We start from the raw sequence: 5428 nt of genomic DNA on the forward strand, positions 1-5428 counted from the left end.
TTTAGATGTTGCAAAAGAAATTGTCACTGAGAGTAAAGTTATCACTTCCATTTTACATGAGGTAAAATTCTTGAAGTAAAAGAAAAAAAAATTTCTCACTTTATTTTTGTCTCTTACTCTAAATATGTGTATGTGTGTGTGTGTGTGTGTGTGTGTGTGTGTGTGTGTGTTTAAGGAGCTCACTTTACTACCATGTGGATTGTGGGTTCAAGCCCACTATGCAGCACTTTGGGCAACTGTCTTCTACCAAAGATCTTGTGAGTGAATTTGATGGGCAGAAACTGTGTGAAAGCCCATTGTTAATGTTTATGTGTGGTTCCCCACCACTACTTGACAACCTGTATTGGTTTGTTTACATTCCTGTAACATAGCAGTTCAGCAAAAGAGACAGACCAAATAGGTATCAGACTTAAACTTAAGTACTGGGGGTGACTAACCCTTCAAATGGTATCCCAGCATGGCCACAGTCCAATGACTGAAACAAGGAAAAGAATAAAATATCTTAGTGTGAACATCCGACATAGTAATGTTTTATAAAGGCAGTGTGAAGCCAAGTGCAGCAGTTGCATTACATAATGTGCAACTGTTTCATTGTGAAGGTACATAGCCAAGTGCAGCGTTTTTCAAGCTGTGGGTCCCAACCCTTGAGTGGGTTGTGACAAAGAGGTTTGAAAAATGGTGGCCTAGTGAATAGGGTGTTACACTCATGACTGCAAGATCATAGTTTCAGTTCCCCGACTGGGGAGTGTGTTGTGTTCTTGAGCAAAACACTTCATTTTATGTTGTTCCTGTCCACTTAGTTGTAAAGGAATAACCCTATGAAGGACTGGTATCCCATTCAAAAAAAATGTTGTGCTCTTGGTCATTTATACATCATGGAAACTAGGCAATCAGTTGTAGGAGTCTAGGACTCAAGACAGTAATATCTAGTTGTTTCATTAGCCTAAGAAGGATATAAAAAAAAAAGAAAAAGAAAAGCAGGTTTTGAACGTGGAACCATGTGACTAAACTAAATATTGTATATTTTGTCCTCCAGCTGCACTGACCATTGTCATTATTCTATTCATTTATACTCAATAAGTACCAGTTGAGTACTGGGGTCGATGTAATTGACTGCCCCTCTCCTCCAAATTTCAGGCCTTGTGCCTTTAGTAGAAAGGATTATTCTGTTCGTTATATTATCTTGAGTCTCTGGGACACCTACGTAGTTGAAGTAAGATGCACTTTATAGAACAGGAGATCAAATGTTACCCCTTTTGGTGTGTGTGTGTGTGTGTGTGTGTGTGTGTGTGTGTGTGTGTGTGTGTGTGTGAGTGAGAGAGAGAGAGAGAGAGAGAGAGTTTGATAAATGATATGAAAATAAAATTTTGAAATGATAAAAGATTTCTGTTGAACTGTAAAAGACAACGAGGTATCAAAGACAGAAGACTGTAGACAGTACTCACAATATCTGGCAATAATAATCAATGATGTTCAATACATTACGAAAATGATGGATAACTTACCTGAAAAGAAAACAAAAATGAGAGGATATAGAACATATTAACATAAAAAAAAAAGTTAAAATAAAAAATCGTAAACTAGTAACAATGTTATCCTTATCATTTATTTACCGTTTCCTTCTTTCTACTGATAGTAAAGTTCTTTCTTCTGTCTTTTTCTCTCTCTCCCTTTTAAATCATTTTTATTATTTCAGGGTTAAGACAGTGGAATTAGCAGAATTGTTAGCACACTGGACCAAATACTTTGTGGCATTTCTTCTAGCTTTACGCTCTGAGTTCAAATTCCACCAGCATCAACTTTGTCTTTCATTTTTTTTTTCATGGTCAATGAAATAAGTACCAGCCAAGTACTAGGGTCTATGTAACCAACTTCTGGACTTTGTGTCTGTAGTTGAAAGGATTATTATTTCAGGGCCAGAGATAAAGCTCCACGAGGTTCCGGCAGGGGTTGGTGGCGAACCCTGCTGTACTCTTTCTCTCACTCTTACGTCCTGTTTCTGTTGTGCCTGTAATTCAAAGGGTCAGCCTTGTCACACTGAATATCCCCAAGAACTACGTTAAGGGTACACGTGTCTGTGGAGTGCTCAGCCACTTGCACGTTAATTTCACGAGCAGGCTGTTCCGTTGATCGGATCAACTGGAACCCTCGACGTCGTAAGCAACGGAGTGCCAACAACATAGGGTAGGTGTGAAAGGCAGGATTTGGACAGTTTGAACATAAAATAAGAAGAATATTTGGGCCAGATGTAGCCAGTTTAAATGCTAAAGAGTTAAAATGATTGTTAAACCCAGAGTAGTAATTGAGCTAAGTAAATTTTTAAAAAAGCTTAAATTTGTCTCAGACAGAATTTCGTCATCATTTAGGCCAGAGGTTCCAAATTATATAGACCTAAACCAACAAGTATACAACACAAATAGAATGGTTACAACTGATAAGCTATCTGAAAAATAAATTGTGATGAAATACAACAATTACCCACCATTTTCAAACAAAATATTTTCACATAAGCTACATTATTTCGCTACTCAAATATTTAAGATATAACAAACATGATTATAACTCATTAAAAATGGAACGGTTTCTTGATAAAACAAATGCTAAATCATGTTTAAAAAAATAATAATAAAAATAACAAATTAAATACTGGACAAATGTGATGACTAAGTTGAGATGGGCTTCAATTATTAACCTGCTTTCTTATCTTATCAGTTAAACGTACACACACAAAAACATCAGGTTGATAGTTGAAAAGTACATGACAAAACATTTTAAAATATATTTTTTACTATTTTACAGTTAGTTTGCTTTGTTTTCACATGAAGTTTTTCCTTTTTACATTGCAGCAATTCATATTACAACTAGATGTCTTTTCTTAATCATTTTTTTATTTTTATTAAATACTTGTGATTTTAATTTTATTTCATGATGTCATGGGTGTGTGGTATGAAGTTTGTTTCCCAACCACATGGTTCTGGGTTCAGTCCTACTGAGTGGCACCTTGGGCAAGTGACTTCTACTTTAACCCTTTTGATACCAACCTGCCTGAAACTGCCCCTGGCTCTGTAGTACAAATGTCTTGTTTTCAAAAGTTCTGAATTAAAATCTTCCACCAAACCTTAGTCACAATTTATGTTCCTAACACTAGCTGAATGATAACTAAGTTATTTTACTAAATTCTTTGTTATATTTAAAGTAATTGAAAGAAACACAGAGCATCTCAACAGAAATATGATAATAAAAGGGTTAAAAATATATATGTGCACCAGCATGACCGCAGCCACTTGGCTGAAACATATAAATAAATAAAAAAGAGAAACAATTCTTAATCCTTTTGATACCAACCTGGATGAAACTGCCTCTGGCTCTGAGTACAAATGTCTTAATCTTCCATCAAACCTTAGTCACAATTTATGTTCCTAACACTAGCTTAATGATAACTAAGTTATTTTACTAAATTCTTTGTTATATTTAAAATTAATTGAAAGAAACACAGAGTATCTCAACAGAAATATGGAAACGAATGTATCTACAAAAAGAAGCTTTCACAAAAATGTATCCACTTTAAAAGAAATGCTGCTTTAATTGTTTATAATTTTAACTAGTTTCCACTGATATAATGAGGTTATTCTATTGAGTGTTATATCAAATATCCAATGAAAGACTAATGATTACATGTAGAAAGAAAGCTGTCTAGAAAAAGTTACTTATCTATTAAAAAAGCATCATATCCTTTCTTATCTATGAGCTGTAAATCTACTACATACTACATTACACTCCTGTTAAAGGATTATTTATTGGAAATGTTATCAGCAAATATTTGATATATACTGACAGCAAAGTGGCCAGTAGAAAATAGAAATAAATATTCAAAAGTAGGTCCAACTGAATTTGCTAGTACCAGGAGGCTGTTAGTTGAATAAAGTGTTTAAGATTTGAGGAATAACATTTGTAAAATGTCTTGCATAAATCTGTTGTCATTTAGACTAGACTCACATTTGTTTTATAATACTGATATAAAAGAAGAAGAAAAAAATACCACTGGAATTAATTGTGTAAAAAAGTACTGATATTTTATGACATTAATCAAAGCTGGACCAACCATTTCATGTTATCCTATCCCTGCTCTCCTTAGTTTTCTAATAAACAACCTTTTTGGAACCGTTTGTAAATTCATTTATGTTAATGTAACTACAAAATTTAAGTTTCTGAGTAAATGAATCCTATTAGAGTATCAAGTATCAGAGGACTACACGTTTTTCTATGAAGTTGCAAATGATAGAACAAATGGAGAAAAAAACCCAAATAATTTAAGGACTAAATATGCACTTCATATTTTGAATCTATTTCCAAAGAGATGTGATAGGATTAGTGAAATAGATTCATCATCAACATCATCAATCCTTAGAATTATTCATTTACAGCTGAGTGAACTGAAGTAATGTGAAATGATGTGTTCTGCTCAAGAACACAATACATCGCCTGGCCCAGGTATCAAAACCATAATCTTGTGATCATAAGTTGCAACACCTTAACCATTAGACAAGTAAAAAAGTGCAATAACGGCACAACAGAATGATAATGATTTCCATACAGCATTTTTTAACATAGGAATTAAGTTGACTACTATTGAATTTTTGGATCATAAGCTTCATGAATAAAATAGCAAAAGGATCTTGACAACTGGTGAGGTTCTGTGCTAGAAAACATGTCCGAAACAAATTCTATGGTTAATTAAGACTTTTAGCACAGGTACCCAAATGTCGTTTGACAGTGAATGGAACTGGGATAGGAGCAGAAGGACAGTTTTGTATATCTGGGAAGTTGGATAACATCAGATGGAAGGTCAGATAAGGATATCAAGTGCAGAATTGGATTAGCAAAGAAGACTTTTATGGATATAAGGAGTTTTTTTTTGTGCAAAGAGAATTGGAATGGAAGTCAAGAAAAGACTGTTGAAGTGCTACATCTGGTCGGTGCTAACGTATGGATGTGAGTCTTGGACGATATGTAAAAGTCATGGAGAAGAGACTCAAAGCTGCAGAAATGTGGTTTTATAGAAAAATGCTTAGAATTTCATGGGTATAGAGGGTGATGAATGTGGAAGTGAGGAGACAGTTGATGGATACTATCAGAGAGAGAGACGGTGGAGATTTGTTGGCCATTTTCTAAGAGAAGATAACAGAATGGAGCATTACATGGAGACCGAGCTGGAGGGAAGGAGAGCGAGAGGAAGGCAGAGAATGAAGATGTTTGACTGGAGGAAGAAGAGAATGAACGTGCAGAGCAAGGAAGACCTGGGTGATGTTGCTAGAGACAGAAATAAATGGAGGAGAAACAAGACATGATTCATCAATGGCATGAATATGCCATGAAGAGAGAGAGAGAGAGAGAGAGAGAGAGAGAGAGAGAGAGAGAGAGAGAGAGA

At 35.0% G+C, this 5428-nt stretch overlaps 1 protein-coding gene across 12 annotated transcripts in view; it reads right to left on the reverse strand.

The window, feature by feature from the left end:
• Positions 1-5428, reverse strand: part of LOC106877289 (liprin-beta-1) — a 370011-nt gene that overhangs the window by 142761 nt on the left and 221822 nt on the right. The gene's annotated exons all lie outside the window — the stretch shown is intronic.

This window comes from Octopus bimaculoides, chromosome 7, assembly GCF_001194135.2.
Source record: "Octopus bimaculoides isolate UCB-OBI-ISO-001 chromosome 7, ASM119413v2, whole genome shotgun sequence".
NCBI lineage: Eukaryota > Metazoa > Mollusca > Cephalopoda > Octopoda > Octopodidae > Octopus > Octopus bimaculoides.